We start from the raw sequence: 21,867 nt of genomic DNA on the forward strand, positions 1-21,867 counted from the left end.
TGACCCCAAATTCATTCTCCAACTGGTGAGTGAAAATCCAAGCAGAGAGTATGGAACATTAGAGAAAAGACATTCTTCACTCTGGCAGCATGCACCCCTGGGAATTTAATACATCAACTGGAATCAATCAGGGTCTTGGCAGCTTGACCACATCTGCGTGGTGTGGCCTGCCGCTGTGCCCCTCCCTGGCTGAGGAAGTTCGCAGGCACAGCAGAAGGGCTCCAGCCTCCCTCGGAGCAGCAGAGCATGGTGTGAGCACATCTTCACTAACCCGCTCTGGCTACCATTCACTCTGTGTGAAGTTTGCTACTTCCCCTTGGTCCCTTGCCCACAGTTTCCTACCCTTTTCCCCCAGAGTCTAGCTTTCTTCCTACCTCCTTCCCAAACCATTTTGCCCTATATCTCCACATCTTTTAAAGTGGAGTCCCTACAAAGTATATACACCTTCCCCATGCTAGATTACAGCTTATTTCATCATATTGATGTATTATTATGCTACTAAGTCTTCCCCTTCCACATCAGCGGTGGGAGGAAGGAGCAAAGAGTCGGAGGGGCATCACTAACAAGGTCAAAGAGGGACGGTGTCAGCATAGCCCACTCTATCACTTAGCATAGCAAACAACGCTTGCTGGATTCTAGGCACCGGCGGCAGGCAGAGAAAAAAGATGACTCTTGCCCACAGGAGCTCAGAAACTGCCAAAAGAGCAAATTGATGTAGAGATTATCAAAGTAAAGAGTGATACAAGTCTGGAAGTGAGCATGGGTGTCCTGGAGGACAGAGGAAAGGGGCAAACACAGGTGGGGGAATTTCTGGGTTGAATGCTGAAAACTGACCAAGAGGTTACCAGGGCGTCTGCAACGCCCAGGGTCTGCCTCATTCACAGAGAACCAGGAAGGCCCCGCTGCCTGAAAGCTGTGTGAGCTGGGCGGTAATGCTGGAAAGGTGACAGGGCCAGGTCTAGAAGAATAATTTCAGCAGGAGAACTTGCAAGGCTTTAGGCAGGAGAGGGACTTCAGCAGGAGAACTTGCAGGGCTTTAGGCAGGAGAGGGACAACACAGGTGTAAGTTTTAGAAAGTACATCTGGCCACTGCACGGAGGTGGCACGCACAAAGTGCAGACAGTGGTCTTAAAAGCTTTAGCAATCCTCCTGCGGTAGTCCTGGGAGGGGAACCAAGGGCCTGACATGGGGTGGTTTGGCTGGGATTTGAGAGAGAGGACACAGAAATCTATAGGACCCGGCAACCGAGTAAATGTGAGGAGGTGATGGAATGGCTGTGACCTTCATCAACATGGGGAACCCATAAGAAGAAGCATGTTTAAGGCAAAGATAAATATTTCAGTTTGAGACCTGTTGACTGCGTTTAAACTGTGTGTGGGGCACGGAAGTAGAATATCCAGTTGGCAGTTGGACGTTTGGGGCTTTAAGAGAGAAAGAGAGAAAACCAGAGTGACAGACTATAAAGACCCAGGAAGGTGTAACCAGCTGGTCCCCCAGAGTTGTCTCCTTCCCTCACTTCTGGCCTTTTGACCTTCCCGCTGACCTTTGCTGGCCAACCTCCTGCACTCCTTAAGCTCCTCTCCTACTTTGCTTCTCCTTAGCATTTACAACTATCTAACATTTTTGTATATTTCCCTTAAGTTTTTCAATTGTCTTCTAACGTGTAAACTCCACGAGGGGCAGGGATTGTTTTTGCCAACGCCCTCCCCCCATCGTCACTGCTCTATTCTCAGCCCCTAGGACAATGCCTGGCACTAGTAGGTGCTCAATAAATATTTATTGATTGAATACATGATGGAAAAACAATAACCGAAAGATTTATGTCTTCCGGTTTCCTCAACTGCGATTGGGAGTGTTGCCTGGCTGGCCTCCTCGGCTTGTTTCCAAAAGAGGATGCTAGACCGAGACCTGTGAACAATGGTGCATCGCTCACGGAGATCACTAAGGTCAGCTCCTGGGTTCATTCCCCGAGGCTCTAAACTTTTCCGAGATGCCCCCGGGGTGGCGGGGCAGCCCCAGCCGGCTTTCGCATCCCTACCCATCACATTTCCGAAGAGGCCCCACCACTCCGGACCCGCCCACCAGGCCCCACCCACTCAGCACAGACCACGCCCCTCCGACGCCCTTAAGGTGGCCCCTCCTCTGTCGGCCCCACCCACTCCTGCCCCGCCCCTGGTTTTGTCCCTGCAACGGAGGGTACCCCTGTCGTCTTCGCCCCGCCCACTCTACCGCCTCTCCTCTTCGGCCCCGCCCCTGAGTTCGGCCCCGCGCCTGGTTCAGGCCCCGCCTCCTCTGGCCCCGCCCCTCGGCCCCGCCCCGGGCTCGGCACTCCGCGTCCCGCGCCTGCCGCAGCCTCGGCGCCTGCAGGCCAGGAGGAGCGCGGCGCGGGGCCCTCCAGACACAAAGAGCGGCTGCAGGACGCGGGTGGGAGAAGAGCGCCCGCCCGCGCCCTTGGCCTGTACGCGCGCAGGCGGAACCGGAGACGCCCCCCCGCCCAGGTGAGCCGGCCGCGGGGCGTGATAGCGCATCAGGGGGCGCACAAGGGTGGGTTGGTAGGGATCAAGTGCCGGGGGGCCCGCGCCTCGCTCCGCCTCCGGGCCTGGGGGCCCCTCGGGAAGTCCGGCGGGACCCCGCTTCTCCTGAGACCCCGGAGCGCGGGGCGGGTCCGGTAGAGCCAGGCCCTCCGGCGGGCCGCGTCTAGTTTGGCGCTCCGGGACCTTGGCTCAGGTGGCCGGCGGGCGTTCGGCTGGGGTCGCGGGGCTGCGGGGCCCGTCCTCTGGGCGGCTGCTGGCGTCCAGTTACTGCACGGGATGAGCTCTGAATAAGATCTCCCCACTATGCCGAAGCTCTAGGACCTACCTGCTTCTTTTGGTGTATCAGGAGTTTGCACATGGAAAAATTGTTAGAAATAAGGACTCACGCTCTGGGGCGTAAAAGTCTGCTGCGAGTTTTGTTTGTCGTGCGTTGTTTGCAGAAGCGCAGCTTTCCTCCCGCTAGTGCGCTTAGTCGAAGAACCCATAAATCGTGCTGATTACTGGGAGCTCCGTGTAGGGAGCTCCGTGTATTTGCACAGGATGGAAGTGAAGAAGGTCGCTGGGTTCCCTTCTGCAACTGGAGACTTAGGCCACGCTGTGGAACAGGGAGGGGTCGGGGGCAAGAACTGTGGAGCTGGAGCGCCGGGAGGGTCGAGTGACGCTCGCGCTCGCACCGCCAACACTGTCGATAGGACAGAGCGACTCTTGAGTGACGGTGAGCTGCTCCTTAGAGGCAGCTGCTGTGATTTCCAGGTTTTCCACATCGGACTTAAGATACTTTTAAAAGCAGAAAATTAAAAAAAAAAAAAAAAAGATAGTTAAAACTGGTCGGTTAAACAGAAGGCTAAGTCAGCAGCCTCTCAGTTTTATGAACCGAGTGCAGGAGTGAGTGTATATTAAAAAAAGCTAAGGAGGTTAGGGAAGCGGCTACCACCGCGCTGGCCCTTTTCTGTTTGATTTACACATCATCCATAGTGGTTTAAGCTATTACAGATTGAACTGGTCTATATGGCAAATAACAAATATATAGCTCAGGTTCAATAAAAAATAGAGGATAATCGTTTTTGCAGAATGGTAAAATAACAAGCCATCTCCAAAGAACCTGAACTTCAGATAACGTTACATCATCAAATTAGAAAGAGAACATTTTATGGGAAAGTTAGGGTTTTAACATTTTTTCAATTGAGGAGTTTATGTTTTTATTTTTATTTTTTGGCCGTGCCGCGGGGCTTGCCGGGATCTTAGTTCCCTGACCAGGGATCGAACACGTGCCCCCTGCAATGGAAGCGCAGAGTCCTAACCACTGGACCGCCAGGGAATTCCCTTCAACTGAGGAGTTTATATAAACTTTGATGGAAAGCTGTTTTTCTCTAGCTCATGTTTACCCCAGACATTGTGGTTTGCAGGGCTGCTCGGAGGTGGGTGAGCTGTGCCATTGCTGATGCCATGCTGTGAATCCCTTAGCATTAGTGCGTCTTTGGTTCTGTGTCCTTAGTCCTTGTGAACATCTGGTGGTGGGAAATAGAGTAACAAAAGAGTTGCAAAGTTCTAACTGTAAGTATTCAGGGTGTTCAGATCCTGCCCTTTTATTATGAGTGGCTTTAGGTGCTGGTTACTGGATAGTTCGTTTCGTGTTTTTTTGGAAGATGACACATGTGGCGTTTGGGACTTGGGGCATATGAGAGAGCCCTCTGACCACATTCTTTTCACCTTGGACATTTAGCTTTGGATCTTGCCACAAACAGGTGGTTGCTAAACATCTCTCTCCTTCCCTGACTCAAGACAGATCTAGAAGAAGGAGGCAAAACAGTGTCTGGCGTGGCCTTGAAGTGGACATTTCAGAGGTGGAGTCAGGGGTGTGGTGTGGCTCCTGACTGGAAAGAGTAGTGCCTTCTGGCCTGGAAGGGTGTTTCCAGTGCCGTGGCCACTTTGCTCTCCGATTCCGTGGTCATTCCCTAAAAAGTTGAGTAGCAGTGGCTGTAACTGGGCTTTAGATTTGGGCTTAGCTTAGTCCTTGGCTTCAAGTACGAATTAGGAATTCAGGCTCAAGGCCAGCAGTTCGGTTAATCACAAGCAGGAGGCCAAAACTTTGGGTCAGACCCTACCTGGAGCTATTTGGAGGGAGGTGACAGCAGAAGGCTTTCCTTCCCCCATCCTTGAGGTAACCTTGAGCCCCTGGTGAAACCTCTCTACCAAAGGATTCTGACTGTCGTCATCTTTTGGTTTGTGAACCATGGGACAAAGGAGTCCTTTGGAGCATTCCGTGTTTTTAACCTCTTGATGGAAGTTGGAGTTTGCATCTGCTGCTGGTGTTTGCACTTTTCTGTCTCTCTCGACCCTGGAATGTCCTTCCTTAGACTTCAAGGGATGATGCCTTCTCATTTCTCAAGACTGGTGCATAGTCTCAAATGAACCAAAGCCCTGAAGGTGCTGGCACATACCAGCTTTTGTGTGTTGACAGTTATTTTGTATTTCATGAGAGGAAACTGGCAAATCCTTGTGATGTGACACATGCTCTTATAACCCAGTTACCTTGTTGGGGGAATCTGCTTTGCTTAATAAGTTAAGATTTTGGTATGTTGGAGTTTCTCAAAATGGTCATCATTTACTGTGATTGTTAAAGATCTGAAGGGAAATCAGTCTTCACAATCTCTAGGTTTTTAAGTTTCCAGTGAAGAATTTTACATTTGTAGGTATACATCAGTTATGTTTTTAGCTGCCTGTGATAGACAGCCTGACTCAGTCTTGGCTTAAACAAATAGAGGTCCCAAAAGGAAAGTACAGGCTTCAGGATGGGTTGTTCCAGTGGCTGAAGCAGCCTCTGGGGCCAGGTTGCCCCTCTTCCTCACAGTGTCATGTTGGTGGTGGCTGTCTCACCCACATCAGGAGAGAGAGGGAGTTTGGCTTCCATGGCTCGCTTTAAGAATGAGGAGTGGGGACTTCCCTGGTGGTCCAATGGGTAAGACTCTGCGCTTCCAATGCAGGGGGCCCGGGTTCGATCCCTGGTCGGGGAACTAGATCCTGCATGTATGCTGCAACTAAGAGTCCACATGCCACAATGAAGATCTCGTATGCCACAGCTAAAACCCGGCGCAGCCTAAATAAATAAGTAAATAAATATTAAAAAAAAGAATGAGGAGTAAAACGCCTGTTGGCCTCCGGGCCATTTGAACTGGTCACTGGCTGGGAGAGAACCCCCTCCCCCATCTGCCTCAGGTCCCCTCACTTCCCTGCCGCTACTCCCTGGAAGCGGAGTGTGTGGGGACTGCGGGGGGCAGGCCTTGGGTGCCTGGTCACCGGAGGGCTTGTGTGGCTCGCCACACAGGTGGCATGTCCCCAGTACCTGAGCTCGTGCACTGGCCAAGCTACTGTCAGAAATGGAGCCCCGGTCTCTTGATGATCTGTGTTTAAATTTTGGCTGAGCACTCACTGTGTGCCAGGCTCTGTTCTCAGCGCTTTGGGTAAATTCCTTTGGGTGGTGCTCGCAGCAAGCAGTCAGCTCAGCTGGGGCGTGCTGTCATTCCCATCTCGAAGACTGTACCTCGCTGCCTCAGTGACAACATCATTTCTTTACATTAGAAAGAAAATGAGGAGTTTTCAGTGTTGATACAAACCTGTGACTTACATGATCTGTCTAGACACGTGAAGTGCGGGGCAAGAGAGGAATTGTCCACCCAAATTCCGCGTGTGGGCGAGAGTGTGGATGGCTTAATAAATTGGGCTTTGCCTCCTGTGGGCCTCGTGGCTGTGTGTGCCCTCGGAAGTAACAACGACAACTAACAATAACAACAAAAGAGTCTGATGCTGGGATCGGGCTGAGCCTCTGCCAGCCCCACTGCGGAGGGCAGTGGACTGGTCCTGCCAGGGCAGATCCGTCGGAGCGCGGTTCACACCGGGCCGTGGGGTCGCTCTCGGGGTCACAAGATGTCATGAACATAAGAGCCAATATCAAGTAGTGTAATGAAACATTCACTGACTTGGAGTTTAGTTTCAGGGCACAGGAATTTTGTAAATGGTTGTAAATTCTTTAAAAACCAACAAGGCAGTCTGCTCAGTGGAGAGTTTGACAAGCAGGCTGTCACACCCCAGGGAGAGCTCACCGGATCTAGAGTATGTCCACCTGCCCTGCACTCGGGTGGTCCGAGGAGGGAGGTGCTGGCACTGTCCGTCCACGTGGCCTCCTGGCTTCTGGCTGCTGTCATGGAAGTGTACAAAACCAGGCAAAAGTGGGCAGAATCATCAGTTCTGCAGCTGGGGAGGGATGACCGAGCCTTGGACGGACGAGACTCCTCCCCTCACCCTGGGGAATGTGTGACCCCGTGATAACAGGGAGGGCATTGCCTTCTGTCCCAGGGGGGTGATTCCTCTGTGCTGACTGCAGCCCCACCGGTTAGCTCCCTGGGCCCAGGTGACCGATTCTGTGGTCTGGCTCCAGTGAAGTCACTGCTCTCTGAGGATCTAGATGAAGAAAGTGACAGGGCGAGTTTGCCCCCTGACTGGGCCAGAAACATGAATGCCCAATTTCTAAACCTCATAATCTACATTAATGGCCCGTTCTCGCTGCTGGTAGCACTCCTCAGAAAACCTCTTCAAACAGGATGTTTGCAGGGTCCTGCGTAATTCAGACTTAGCCAGCCCTGCTCTGTAGCAGAAGAGTAAAAAAATAGCTGATAGTTCATGCAGCAATGTGGCTTTAAAATTAAGCAGTTCTTGATACATTTTAAATTCTTTTTGAATTTTCATTATTCCAAATTGTACACATAAAGTAAGACTTTGACTGCCCTGCTGTGGACGCCCCTTAACTAAGCAATCAATGTTAAGGTCCCAGTTAACCTCCTGATGAGAGGTACAGAGAAGGACACCACCTTGCCTGGGGTATTCCCGCCATAACCTGAATCTCATCGTGCGGAGACCTGAGACAAACTACATTTGAGCCACACTCTATAAAGTAAGCGGCCTCTGTACTCTTCAAAACTTTCACGGTTTCAAGGTCGAGAAACACAAAGAAAGACTGAAGAACTATTCCAATTGAAAAAGTGCTAAAGGGATCTGACAACCGTATACAGTGCTTTTTTTTTTTTTGGCTGCGCCGTGCGGCATGTGGGATCTTTGTTCCCCCTTCAGGGATTGAACCCACACCCACTGAATTGGAAGCACAGAGTCTTAACCACTGGGCTGCCAAGGAAGTCCTCTGTATACAGTGCTTCACCGTAGACTGGATTGGGGGGGGGAGTGACTATAAAGGACATTATTGGGACAGTGGACAAAATGTGAGTGTAAAGGTAGATTGGCCAATAGTATGTTAGCAATGTCACATTTCCCGAGTTTGATCATCATGCTCTGACCATGTCCTTGAGTTTGTAAATACATATGGAAGTATTTAGGGATAAGAGGGCACAAAGTCTGAAACTCAATGGGGGAAGGGGAGAGAGGGTGGGAAAGAAAATGATCACGTGGACATGATAAATGGGGCAAAGTGAAAACAATTAATTGGTGAAGCTAGCTGGGTAAAGAGTATTCGAGAATTCTTTGTACTGTTCTTGCAACTTCTCTATACATTTGAAATGCTATCAGAATAAAAAGTTACAAAGACAAATGTCCACCCTGGATTCACTGCAGTCTAAATACCTTCCACCAATAAAAGTTTGCAGTATTTCATCTTTTCTTTTGTTTTTTTTTTTAAAGTCTTTATTGAATTTGTTACAATATTGCCTCTGTTTTATGTTTTGGTCCCCTGGCCGGGAGGCATGTGAGATCTTAACTCCCCAACCAGGGATTGAACCCGCACCCCCTGCGTTGGAAGGCGAAGTTTTAACCACTGCACCACCAGGGAAGTACCATATTTCATCTTTTCTAAGATGCATTTTTTTTCATCTTATAACATCTCTGAATTTGGGGTGCATCTTATAATCAATGCTTTCTTAGAATTCACTGTGTCAGGTTTTGACATCAGTTTTTCTTTCTTAGTGATTTGTCTTAGAATCAGTGGCATCGTGGATTTGATGAAATATGGTATTCTCTCTGGCTTTGTCTGAGAAGTGGGAAAAAGAAGACACTGCTTCGAGTAGCTTCATGTGTAAAGTTTTTTCAGTCTCTCAGCTCGCGTCTTTGTTCCAGGCCAGATATCCGGCTGCATTTGCTCATTTCCACCTCCGTGCCTGCTAGATATTTCAAACTCAACACATTCCAGGCTGGATTTCTGTCTTCACCTCTACCACCCCAAACTGCTCTTCCTCTGGGTTCCCTATCTCAGGGAGTGTAAACCTGATTTTTAACCAGAGTTGGCTCCAGAATGGCCCCGTGGGAGGAGCACAGGGACCTGTCAGTGCTTATGGAGATGGGGTGGGTGTGTCCCAGTCTCGCCTGGAACAGAGGCTGCTTTATTTTTTTTTCTTTTTTGGCTGTGTTGGGTCTTGCTGTGCGTGGGCTTTTTCTAGTTGTGGTGAGCAGGGGCTAATCTTCGTTGCGGTGCCCGGGCTTCTCATTGCGGTGGCTTCTCCTGTTGCAGAGCACGGGCTCTAGGCACGCGGGCTTCAGTAGTTGTGGCACGTGGGCTCTAGAGCACAGGCCCAGTAGTTGTGGCACACGGGCTTAGTTGCTCCGTGGCATGTGGGATCTTTCTGGACCAGGGATTGAACCCACGTCCCCTGAATTGACAGGTGGATTCTTCACCACTGCGCCACCAGGGAAGTCCTAGACTGCCTATTTCTTGAAGTGTCTTTGGGCTCCAAACGTCTGTGCCTCATTTTCCCCATTTGTCAAATGAGAATATTTTTCCCAAGTCTGTCAAGATAATGTACAAGGCAAGTTAAGTTACCATAAAACTCTGAAATTCTGTGACTTAAAATATGAGAGCATTTTAGGAAGGCTTTAAATTAGAATCGTTCAAGTGGCCAGTTCCCGCTAGGCAGACCCTGCTCTGAGCTCCTGCAAGTGTATGGCCGACCCTGCAGCTCCCTGACTCCTAGCACTTCCTCCCAGGTTTCTTTCCGGTACGGTGTTCAGTTCATGGGTGAGTCGGGTGGGGTTGGTTGTACACCGGATGCTGGCAGGCTCCATCAGGAGCAGGTGCATTTTATAGAACTGGCCGTGCCTGGTGCTTCTGGGCTCCTCTCCACTGGGCCAGGGCCACTGTGAGTGTGGTTGGAACTTCTGTAGCACCACATTGTCTCACTAGTTCTTGAACCCCTGTGTGTCAGAGGTGGGAATGGCTGCATCTGAGTCTTTGTAGCGCCATTTGACTTGGGAAACTTTGAATCAGCCCAGGATGGTTAACATTTTCCTTTATTTTGTTTGGCATGGACTTAAAGCAACTGCAGTAGCAAAATCCTGTGATTTCCCTGTGGCCTAGTTTCTCCACTACCATGTTTCATTTGCATTTTGGGTGATTACTTCTTGGTGATTCTGAATCTGCTTTGGGGACCACTGAGTTGTTGGTGTTGACAGTGACCTTCACAGCAGGCTCATTCTTTAGAAGGAGAAACCCAGGGTATTCAGGCCACTGCTGGATTCTCTGGACTTTTAAATATGTGTAGAGAACAAACAAGATCAACAGTTTTGTGTGATGTGCCTTTAGGCTCCTAACTTCATGGCTGGAATTTAAGATAAGAAAGGTGGGATAACAGTGAGCAGGGGGCAGTTTGTTCACAGGGTTTTCTGAATTGATTTTGTGGGCTGTGTTACTTTATTCTCTTGTTTTCTTTATTATCAACACAACACAAGAAAGGTTCTGGCACAGAGAAAGTTTCCTAACAGATGAATAGAAATGGACTGGGGCACAGAATGTTTGGTTGAAGTACTGCTTTTTAATTTGGGGGACTATCCAAGTTAATGTTCTCTCCTTATAGTTAGGCTTCCTAATACAAAATTCTTGTATAACATTAGGACTTTCTAGTTTGGTTTAGAGCTAGAAGAGACATTTTCCTATCTATTCTGGATTTCAGATTCCTGCACTTATTCATGGAAAAACTTTTTTTTTTTTTTTTTTTTTTTTTTTACTATTCAAAACTGCTTTGTGGGTTTACATGTTATTAGTAGGCATGAGGTAGTATGTTAAGGTTGGTAGGTCTAACTGTGTCGTTAGACCTCAGGGTGTGTTCATTTACTAGCTGTGTGACTTTGGGCTAATTACCTAACCTCTCTGTGCCTCATTTTCCTTGCTTTTAATAGAAGGTTGATAATAGTGCCTCCCTCACAAAGCTAAATTCCTCAGTGTTTAGGAATGTGCCCATTATAGGATGAGTGCTTAAGAAATACTAGTTTTATATTGTCACAAGATTATTTAGCAAAAGCAAGCATCCTATGGAGGTTTCAAAGGTCGAGACATATCTCCAGTGGCTCTGACTGTCCACAGAAAGTAGACTCCAGGGCTTGCACAGCTGGGAGTGGGGCGTTGAGAAAAACTCCTAGAGCCCTTTTAATTTTTCTCTCTCAACCTTTAAGGTCACTTGACTGAAATAAAAATAAATTGCAACAATTGTCCCACAAAAAGAAACTACTCAGAATGGCAAACAAAATATACAAACATTTCAAAAAATGATAAACACGGGTAACTAACTTAAAGGAAAAGAATATATTCACCAAGACGTTATCATTACCCTGCAGGTTCTGTCCTCATTTCCTCCAGTGTGGATGAATGTATTGTGTGGAGTTGAAATGTGTGCTAGACTTCTGTATTTTTCTGCTGATTTCTGTAGTGTTTTTTTTTTTTAATTTATTTTGGCTGCACCGGTCTTAGTTGCGCGGCACACAGGATCTTCGTTGCGGCATGTGGGATCTTTAGTTGCAGCACGTGGGATCTTTAGTTTCAGCATGTGGACTCAGTTGCGGTATGCATGGAGGATCTAGTTCCCTGACCAGGGATCGAACCCAGGCCCCCTGCGTTGGGAGCATGGAGTGTTACCCACTGGGCCTCCAGGGAAGTCCCTGTAGTTTTTTAAAAGATGAGCTTCGTGTGTTCATGCAGTTTACAAGTCTGTCCATTTTCACTGCTGTTGAAAACATTCACCTGGTGTGCTGAGCTCTTCCCTCTGGTTAGGCTTCTTGTTTTTTTCTGAGCAGTTAGGGACTTTCAGGTAGCATTCAATGAAAAATTTCAGGCTTCCTATTTTCCCTCTCTTTGGATATGAAAGCACCCTCCTGGCTTCTTTCCTCCAGCCCCGCCACTGCTCCTTTATGTGGCCGGTGGGATGAGTGTGCAGTGGGGTCTCTGACTGGAGCATCCTCACCAGCTGCTCCCTGCCAGGGGTGTGGGAGGGCCAGCCCTTGACCCCAGAGGGCCAGGCAGGTGGAATCAGCTCACGTGCACCCTGTGGTGGAAACCTCTTGCTTGTGTTGTTTTAATTTGGTTTCTTTAGTGATTAGCAAGATTGTGCCTATTAAATGTTTGCTTATTTTTGATAAGGAAAAGCAAGATCATGCCCTTAGGACTCAGCCTGTGTTCTTGGGTATGTTGACAGCATTGTTGCGCTGACCTTCTGGTCTGTTCTCTGACTAATGCGTGAACAAGGAGCCTTCACCGTAACATCCATTCACCTCAAAGTTTGGATCTCAAACGTTTTGGAAAAGAAAAAAAAGTTAAGTGTTTATGTGGATTCTCTTCTGGAATTTCTAGCTTCGATAGAGAATCAAATGCTCCAGCTGGCTTGCTGATAAAGCTCTAGGTGGTTCTGTGACCACTAATAACATTTCTCTAGTTATAAGGGTCACGGGGCTCACAGCCTTGGGTGTGAGTTGTCCATCCCATTGGGGAAGGTCTCTGCTCTGCCCGCCTTCCTGCTGGCTCTAGCGCGCCCTCGCCTCTCACTTCAAGCAGAGAAATGTAGGTTACTCGTTTGTCTCTCAGAATGCACCTGCACCCACATCTCTCCTCCACAGTGGCCTCCAGGGAGAAGGTGACCCGCCCACCTCCATTTACTGGGGCTGGTCCTGTTCCCAGGGTTTGAGACTGGGTGCGGGATGAGAGGGAATTGCAGCTTCGCGTTCCACACCTGTGCTGCTCAAACGGGAGTGAGGTTGAAACCCGTTGGGAAGTTAATAACAGACCCTCAGAGGAAAACTGAAGTGATTTCGTTTGGTCAAGCTAGCTATACGTGCCTTAGCGTTTGTAAGCCTGTAGCAGGATAATTTATTGAAATTCAATATGTGTTTTAGGGACTTCCCTGGCGGTCCAGTGGTTAAGACTCCGCACTTCCGCTGCAGGGGGCGTGGGTTCGATCCCTGGTGGTCGGGGAATTAAGATCCTGCATGACGTGTGGACAAAACAAACAAACACACAAAAAACCCACAATATGGTTTTATCTGTTTTTCCCATTCCAAGATGGTACCAGACTTTGGTGTTCCCTTGCCTCCAGGGGACTTATGTTACAGGGCTGAAGACAGAAGTTTCTGGAAAATGACCTCTCTCTCCCTTTAAAAACAAAAATTGCTTACACAAAAATTGACTTATATGTGCATGCGTGTGTATCGTTCCAAGAGTTTTAACACGTGCAGATTTGTGTAACTGTCACCACAATGAGAACACAACAGTTCCATCACCAAAAACACGTGCTGCCCTTGGGTAGTCCTAACCCTGCCCGTGTTTGCTGACTCCATAGTCTTGCCTTTTCCAGAATGTCACATAAATGAAATCTTACAGCACGTGGCCTTTCTAAGCTGGCTCTTTCTCTCAGCGTCGGTGTGGCTGCACGGATGCTTGTCCTTTCACTGAGAGCAGCGTTCCAGGTGAGGGTTACCACAGCCGGTCCATCCGTTCACCTGATGGAGGATGTTAGGATTGTCTCCACTTTTTGACAGTTATGAATGCAACTATTGTAAACATTTGCATTTGTAAACATTTCATTTTCCTAGGGTAAATACTGAGGTATGGGATTGCTGGGTCCCATGGTAAATCTTTGTTTAATTTCATAAGAAACTGCTTTCCCAGAGTGGCTACACATTTTGCATTTTCAGCACCAATGTGTGAGTTTCATTTGCTGTCCTTGCCAGCTCTGGGTATTGGAATTTCATAAACATTTTAATTTTAGCTATTCTAATAGGTGCGTGTGGTGGTATCTCATGGCAGTTTAATTTGAATTTCCCTATTGGTGAAAGATGTTGAGCATCTTTTCTGTTTTTTTAAAAAATTTTTTCGCTGCGCCTTGCGACATGTGGGATCTTAGTTCCCCAACTAGGGATCGAACCCGTGCCCCCTGCAGTGGAAGCAAGGAGTCTTAACTATTGGACCGCCAGGGAAGTCCCTTGAGCATCTTTTCATGTGCTTATCTGCCATCCATGTGTCTCCTTTGGAAGTGTGTCCATTCCAGTGCCTTGCAAGTTTTTTTTAAGGGTTGTATTCTAAATGTTCACTTTTAATAGGTTTTTTTTTTTTTCTGGCCGTGCCGTGCGGCTTGCAGGATCTTAGTTCCCCACCAGGGATCGAACTTGGCAGTGAAAGCGCCAAGTTCTAACCACTAGACTGCCAGGGAGTTCCCCTTAATAGTTCTTTTTATATTATTTATGCTAGTCCTTTGTTGAATATGTAATTTGCAGAGATTTTCTCCCAGTCTGTGGCTTGTCTTTTCATTATCTGAGCAGTACCTTTAACATCAAAAAGTTTTAATTTTGCTGAAATCCAATTTATCGGTGTCTTAAATGGATTTTACTTTTTGTGTCCTTTTTAAGAACTCATCTACGTCCAAGTGATAAAGATTTCCTCCCATGTTTTCTTCTGAAAGTTTTGTACTATTATGTTTTATGTATAGATTAATGATAAACTTTGAGTTAATTTTTGTATAAGGTGTGAGGTTTTCGTTGTTTCTTTTTCCTGCATGTGGATATTCCATTGTTCCAACAGCGTTTGCTGCAAACACTATTCTTACTCTATCAAATCGGTTTTGCAACTTTATCAGAGATCAAATGGCTGTATTTGTGAGTCTGTTTCTGGATTCAGTTCCATTGATTTAGGTATGTACACAGTTGTCCCTCCGTATCCACACAGTTTGATCCACAGTTGGTTGAATTCCCGGATGCAGAACCCTGGGATGTGGAGGGCCATGGAGGGTCGACTGGACTCTGCCATTTTATATGAGGGACTTGAGCATCTGCGGATTTTGGTGTCTGCTAGGGTGTCCTGTAACCAATCCCCTGCGGATACCAAGAGAGGACTGTTTGTGCTCATCCCTTCATGAACACCACACTGTCTTGATTATTGTAGACTTAAAATAAGTCATAAAATTAGGTAATATAAATCCTCTAACTTTATTCCTTTTTTTTTTTTTTTTCTTTTTTTTTTCGGCCGAGCTGTGTGGCTTGTAGGATCTTATCCAACCAGGGATTGAACCCCAGGCCCTCAGTACAGAGCCCTAACCACTGTACTGCCAGGGAGTTCCCGTTATTCCTTTTTTTCAAAATACTTTGTCTATTCTGGTTCCTTTGCCCTTCCATATGCATTTTAGAATCAGCCTGTCCAAATAAAAAACTCTGCTGGGATTTCTTTTGGAATTATGTTAAATCTACAGGTCAGTTTGGGGAGCGTTGACATCTTAACTATATTGAGTCTTCTAATGCATGAAAATGGTATGTCTCTTCATTTATTTAGATCTTCTTTGGTTTCTTTCATTAGTGTTTTGTAGTTTTCAGCATACAGATCTGCATTATAGAATTATACTTAAATGTTCACTTTTTTTTGCAGAGGTGTTGTAAATAGTATTGTTTTGTAAATTTCAGTTTCAACTCCACTGAAATATGATTGATTTTGTATGTTGACTTGTATTCTATGATTTTGCTAAACTTATTAGCTTCAGGAGTTTTTTTATAGATTCCTTGGGGTTTTTTACATAGACAATCATGTAATCTGTGAATAGGGAGTTTTGTTTCTTCATTTCCAATCTGAATGGCTTTTGTTTCCTTTTCCTTCATTGTACTATGTCTTCCAGTATGATGCAGAATAAGAAGGGTGAGACTGGACGTCCTTGCTTTTCCCAGTCTTACAGAGAAAACATTCAGTGTTTCACTGTTAAGTATGGTGGGTTAAGCTATGGGTTTTTTAATAGGTGCTCTTCATCAGCTTAAGGAAGTTCCCTTTTATTCATAGTTTGCTGAGAGTTTTTGGCATGAGTGGATACTGAATTTTTGAAATGCTTTTTCTGCATCCACTGATGTGATCGTGTAGATTTTTCTTTTTAGTCTGTTGTTGCAATGATCAATCATTGACTGTTTTTGGGAGGGGAAGGAGGTGGGGAGGTACCAAATTACTTTATTCGAAGGAATGGTACAAATGAAAGAACTTAAGTAGATGTTTGGGTACTATCATTGATTGATTTTTGAATATTAAATCAGCCTTGCATTTCTGGTATAAACCCACTTCATAAGTGTATTATTATTCTTATATATTCCTGGATTTGATTTGCTAATATTTTGTTGAGGAATTCTGCATCTATATTCATGAGAGATATTGACCTAAGTTTTTTTCTCTTGTATTGTCATTACCTGCTTTTGGTATCGAGATAATGCTGGCCTTGTAAAATGAGGTGGGAAGGGTTGTCTCTTTTATTTTCTGGAAGATATTGTATAGAACTGGTGTTATTTCCAATTTAAATGTTTGGTAGGATTTGCTAGTAAAGCCGTCTACACTTGGCAATTTCTTTTTTGGAAGTTTTTAAACTACAAATTAAATTTCTTTAATAGTTTTAGAGCTATCATTTAGATTATCTACATATTTGATCTTGGGGAAGTTCTGATACTTTGTGATTTTCAAGGAATTGGTCCATTTCATCTAAGTTGTTGAAGTTATGTGTGTAGAGGTATTTGTAGTATTCCTTATTATCCTTTTAACATCTGCAGAATCTGTAAAGATATTCTTTTATTTCTAATGATGACAGTTTGTGTCTTCTCTCTTTTTTCTCTGTTAGTCTTGCTAGAGGTTTATCAGTCAGCTCTAGCAAAAATCAGCTTTGAGTTTTATTGATTTTTCTCTATTACTTTTCTGTTTTCAATTTCATTGATTTTTCCTTCTTATTATTTGCACTCTTCTGCTTGCTTACATTCATTTTGCTCTTTTTTTCCAGTTTCTTAAGGTGGAAGCTGAGATTACTGATTCAAGACTCTTCATCTTTTCTAATATAAGCATTTAGTGGTAGAAATTTCCCTCTGAGAACTACTTTAGCTGCACCCTATAGATTTTTATATGCGGCACTTTCATTTTCATTCTATTTTTAAACTTCCAATGAGATATTCTTCCTGACCAATAGATTATTAAGAGTATGTTGTCTAATTTCCAAGTGTTGGGAGATTTTCCTCCTTCTGTTACTTACCTCTAGTTTAATTCCATTGTGGTTAGATAGGATGCTTTGTGTGATTTCAGTTTTTTTTTAAATTTGTTGATGTATGTTTTATGACCCAGGATGTGGTCTATCTTGGTGAATGTTCCATGTGAGCTTGAGAAGAAGATGCATTCTGCTATTATAGTCTATGAATACTGATGAATCTTTTTTTTTTAATTGAAATATAGTTGATTTATAATATTGTGTTAGTTTCAGGTGTAGAGCAAAGTAGTTCGGTTATACATATATATGTATATATCTATATTTTTTTTTAAAATTCTTTTTCATTATAATTTATTACAAGATATTGAATATAGTTCCCTGTGCTATACAATAAAATCCTTGTGTTTTGGGGGGTTTTTTTGGCCGCACTGTGAGGCTTGTGGGATCTTAGTTCCCCGACCAGGGATTGAACCGGGACCACGGTGGAAGCGCCAAACCCTAACCACGGGACTGCCACTTTTCTTTTCTTTTCTTGAATATTGATGAATTCTGATGAAGTATTCTACAAAGGTCCATTAGGTCCACATAATTGATGATGCTCTTCAGTTCAACTTCATCCCTAATGATTCTGTGCCTGCTGGATATGTCAGTTATGGATAGAAGTGTGTTGAAGTGTTGAACCGTAATAGTGGATGTGTCTATTTCTCCTTGTAGTTCTATCATATCTTGCCTCTTGTATGTTGTACTCTGTGGTTAGTCCATATGTTCAAGGATTGTTATGTCTTCTTGGAGAATTGTCTCCTTTATCATTATGTAATGTCCCTCTTTATCCCTGATAATTTTCCTTGTTCTGAGTCTGCTTTGTCTGAGATCCACATAGCTACTCCAGCTTTCTTTTGATTAGTGTTAGCATGGTAAATCTTTCTCTATCCCTTTACTTTTTTTTTAAAATAAATTTATTTTTTTAAAATTTATTTTTGGCTGTGCTGGGTCTTTGTTGCTGCTCACGGGCTTTCTGTAGCTGCGAAGAGTGGGGGCCACTCTTTGTTGCAGTGCGCAGGCTTCTCATTGCGGTGGCTTCTCTTGTTGTGGAGCATGGGCTCTAGGGGCTTGGGCTTCAGTAGTTGTGGCACACGGGCTCAGTAGTTGTGGTGCATGGGCTTAGTTGCACCACGGCATGTGGGCTCTTCCCGGACCAGGGGTCAAACCCATGTCGCATGCATTGGCAGGCGGATTCTTAACCACTTCGCCACCAGGGAAGTCCCTATCACTTTACTTTTAATCTATGTGTGTCTTTATATTTAAAACGGGTTTCTTGTAGACTGCATATAGTTGGGTCTTGTTTTTTTATCCACTCTAACAGACTCTGTCTTCTTTTTTAAATTTATTTATTTATTAATTTATTTATTTTTGGCTGCGTTGGGTCTTCGTTGCTGCGTGCAGGCTTTCTCTAGTTGTGGCGAACAGGGGCTACTCTCTGTTGCAGCGCGCGGGGTTCTCATTGCGGTGGCTTTTCTTGTTGCAGAGCATGGGCTCTAGGAGCACAGGCTTCAGTAGTTGTGGCATGCGGGCTCACTACTTGTGACTCGCAGGCTCTAGAGCGCAGGCTCAGTAGTTGTGGCACACGGGCTTACTTGCTCTGCGGCATGTGGGATCTTCCCAGACCAAGACTCCAACCCGTGTCTCCTGCATTGGCAGGCAGATTCTTAACCACTGTGCCACCAGGGAAGCCCCCAGGCTCTGTCTTTTGATTGGTGTATGCAGACCATTCACACTGAAAGTGATTATTGATATAGTTGGATTAATATCTACTATATTTTTAACTGTTTTCCATTCATTGCACTATTCTTTGTTTCCTTTTTAAAATATATTCCCCTTTTTTCCTGTCTTCTCTGGCTTTAATTGAGCATTTTATATGATTTCATTTTCTCTCTTCTCTTAGCATATCAATTCTTCTTTTGAAAAAAAATTTTAATGGTTGCCCTGGAGTTTGTAATATACATTTGCAACTAATCTATGTCCGCTTTTTTTTTTTTAATATTTACTTATTTATTTGGCTGTGTTGGGTCTTAGTTGGGGCACGCGGTATCTTCATTGCCGCGTGTGGGCTCTTCTTTGTGGCACGCAGTTGCGGCATGCAGGATCTTTAGTTGCAGCCTGTGGGATCTTTAGTTGCGACATTTGAATTCTTAGTTGCAGCATGTGGGATCTAGTTCCCTGACCAGAGATCGAACCCGGGCCCCCTGCATTGGGAGCGCAGAGTCTTAGCCACTGGACTACCAGGAAAGTCCTTATGTACCCTTTCAGATAACTCTGTACCACTTTACAGATAGTGCAGGTACCTCATAACAGAGTATTCCCGAGTCCTCCTTCCCGTTCCTTATAACATTGCAGTCATTCATTTCACGTATCCATAAGCTATGATCACCCAGCACATTGTTGCTATTTTTGTTTTGAACAGTTATCTAGCCCATGTTGTTTTATTTTTTAAAGATTTATTGATTGATTGATTGCTATGTTGGGTCTTCGTTTCTGTGCTAGGGCTTTCTCTAGTTGCGGCAAGCGGAGGCCACTCTTCACCGTGGTGCACGGGCCTCTCACTATCGCGGCCTCTCTTGTTGCGGAGCACAGGCTCCAGACGCACAGGCTCAGTAGTTGTGGCTCACGGGCCTAGTTGCTCCGTGGCATGTGGGATCTTCCCAGACCAGGGCTCGAACCCGTGTCCCTTGCATTAGCAGGCAGATTCTCAACCGCTGCGCCACCAGGGAAGCCCTTGAACAGTTATCTATTAAGTCAATAAGAAAAATGAGCGAATTCCCTGGCAGTCTGGTGGTTAGGACTCCGTGCTTTCACTGCCGAGGGTACAGGTTCAATCCCTGGTTGGGGAGCTAAGATCCCACAAGCCATGCAGTGTGGCCAAAAAAAAAGAAAAAGAGAAGTGAAACACTTTATTTTACCTTCATTTATTCTTTCTCTTATGCTTTCCCTTTTTAAATGTTGATCTGAGTTTCTGACCTGTATATATTTTCCTTTTCTCAGAAGAACTTCTTTTAACGGTTTTTGCAAGGCAGGTCTCCTGGCAATGCATTCCTTCGGTTTTTGTTTGTCTGAGAAAGTCTTTATTTCTTCTTCACTTTTGAAGGATAATGTCTCTGGATATACAACTGTAGGTTGGTGGTTTATTCTTTCAGTGCTTCAGATGTGTTGCTCCATTCTCTTGCTCATGGCTTCTGAGAAGTCGGATGTAATTCTTTCCTTTGCTCCTCTACAGGTGAGATGTTTTTTTCCCTCTGGCTTCTTTGAGGATTTGTCTTTGGTTTTCTGCAGTTTGAATATGATATGCCTAGGTGTACTTTTTTTGATATTTATCCTTGTTGGTGTTCTCCAAGTTTCCTGGATGTGTACCTTGGGATCTATCATTAATTCTGGAAAATTCTCAGCCATTATTACTTCAAATGTTTCTTCTGCTCATTTCTGTGTTTCTTCTCCTTCTCATTTTTTAAAAAAAAAATTATTTTTTTTTAATAAATTTATTTATTTATTTATTTATTTTTGGCTGCATTGGGTCTTCGTTGCTGCACATGGGCTTTCCCTAGTTGCGGTGAGCGGGGGCTACTCTTTCGTTGTGGTGTGCAGGCTTCTCATTGCGGTGGCTTCTCTTGTTGCGGAGCACGGGCTCTAGGCACGCGGGCTTCAGTAGTTGTGGCATGTGGGCTCAATAATTGTGGCTCACGGGCTCTAGAGCACAGGCTCAGTAGTTGTGGCACACGGCTTAGTTGCTCCGCGGCATGTGGGTTCTTCCCAGACCAGGGCTTGAACCTGTGTCCCCTGCATTGGCAGACAGATTCTTAACCATTGCACCACCAGAGAAGCCCCTATTTTTATTCTTATTTTTTATTTCTTGGCTGTGCTGCACAGCACAGGGATCGAACCCATGCCCCCTGCAGTGGAAGTGTGGAGTCTTAACCACTGGACCTCCAGGGAAGTCCCTTCTCATATTTTAATTATGCATATGTTACACCTTTTGTAATTGTCTCACAGTTCTTGCATATTCTGTTCCTTTTTTCCCCCCCCTCCATTATTTTTTCTCTTTGTTTTTCAGTTTGAGAAGTTTCTAGTGACGTAAATTAAAGCTCACTGATTTTTCCTCAGCCATGTCCAGTCTACTGATGAGCCTATCAAAGGCATTCTTTATTTCTGTTACTGTCTTTTTGATTTCTAGCATTTCCTTTTGATTCTTTCTTAGAATTTCCATCTCTCTGCTTATATTATCCATCTGTTTTTGTAGGTTGTCCACTTTTTTCCATTACAGGTCCTAGCATAGTAATCATAGTTAAACTCCCAGTCTGATAATTGCAAAATCTTTGCCATATCTGAGTCAGGTTCTCATGCCTGCTTTATCTCCTCAAATTCTGCTTTTTCTTGCCTTTAGCTCACCTTGTAACTATTTGTTGAAAACTGGACTTGACATATCGGGTAATAGGAACTGAAATAAGTAGATGTGTACTGTGAGGTTTTATGTTTTTCTGGCTAGGAATCCTAACTCCTACTGTGTTTGATGTTTGCTGAAGTGGTAGAGGCTTCAGATTCTTCAATTGTCCTTTGTTGTCTCCCTACTGTCTATAGGTTTCCCCAGAAACTCTATCTGAAATGGAATCTGTGTCTTGCAGCTCTCTTGGTGTAATGCACTGCTTTTCTACTGGAGCCCTGTGCATGTGGTGGTGAGGTGCTAGGCGAGGAAAGCATTCCGTAATCCTGTGAGTCAGACTGTTTTTGTGGGCCTGAGGTCCTGGACTGTGCCCTTCAGATGTTTCTTAGTTTTTCCTTTTTTGTTGTTGTTGTTTTTCCTACCTGTTGTAAGACAGGAAAGCTAGAAGATGCTCCAGTTGTCAAGTTGCCCTTCCCCACAGGTCTGATAAGGCTCTGATAAAATAGTTTTCTTTTGAGGCAAGGCCTTTGCTATGGGTGGTTTTTCAAAATGGTTACTTTTCTCTGGGTGCATTTCAAAACTGTAAGTTTTCCTCTCCTCCCTGTCCAAATCATGAGAGATTTTTTTTTTCTCCAGTCTTTACCGTGAAGACCTGGTGGGG

The 21,867-nt window shown here is 45.1% G+C and overlaps 1 protein-coding gene across 3 annotated transcripts in view; it reads left to right on the top strand.

Annotated features, from left to right (window-relative positions):
- Window positions 1-2,358: 2,358 nt before the first annotated feature.
- Window positions 2,359-21,867, top strand: part of NINL (ninein like) — a 112,624-nt gene continuing 93,115 nt past the window's right edge. For all 3 annotated transcript variants that reach the window (XM_061208959.1, XM_061208961.1, XM_061208960.1), the window contains exon 1: window positions 2,359-2,498. The gene's annotated coding sequence lies outside the window, so the exon portion shown is untranslated. The remainder of the gene's footprint in view (window positions 2,499-21,867) is intronic.

This window comes from Eubalaena glacialis, chromosome 13 (genome assembly GCF_028564815.1).
Source record: "Eubalaena glacialis isolate mEubGla1 chromosome 13, mEubGla1.1.hap2.+ XY, whole genome shotgun sequence".
NCBI classification, from domain to species: Eukaryota; Metazoa; Chordata; class Mammalia; order Artiodactyla; family Balaenidae; genus Eubalaena; species Eubalaena glacialis.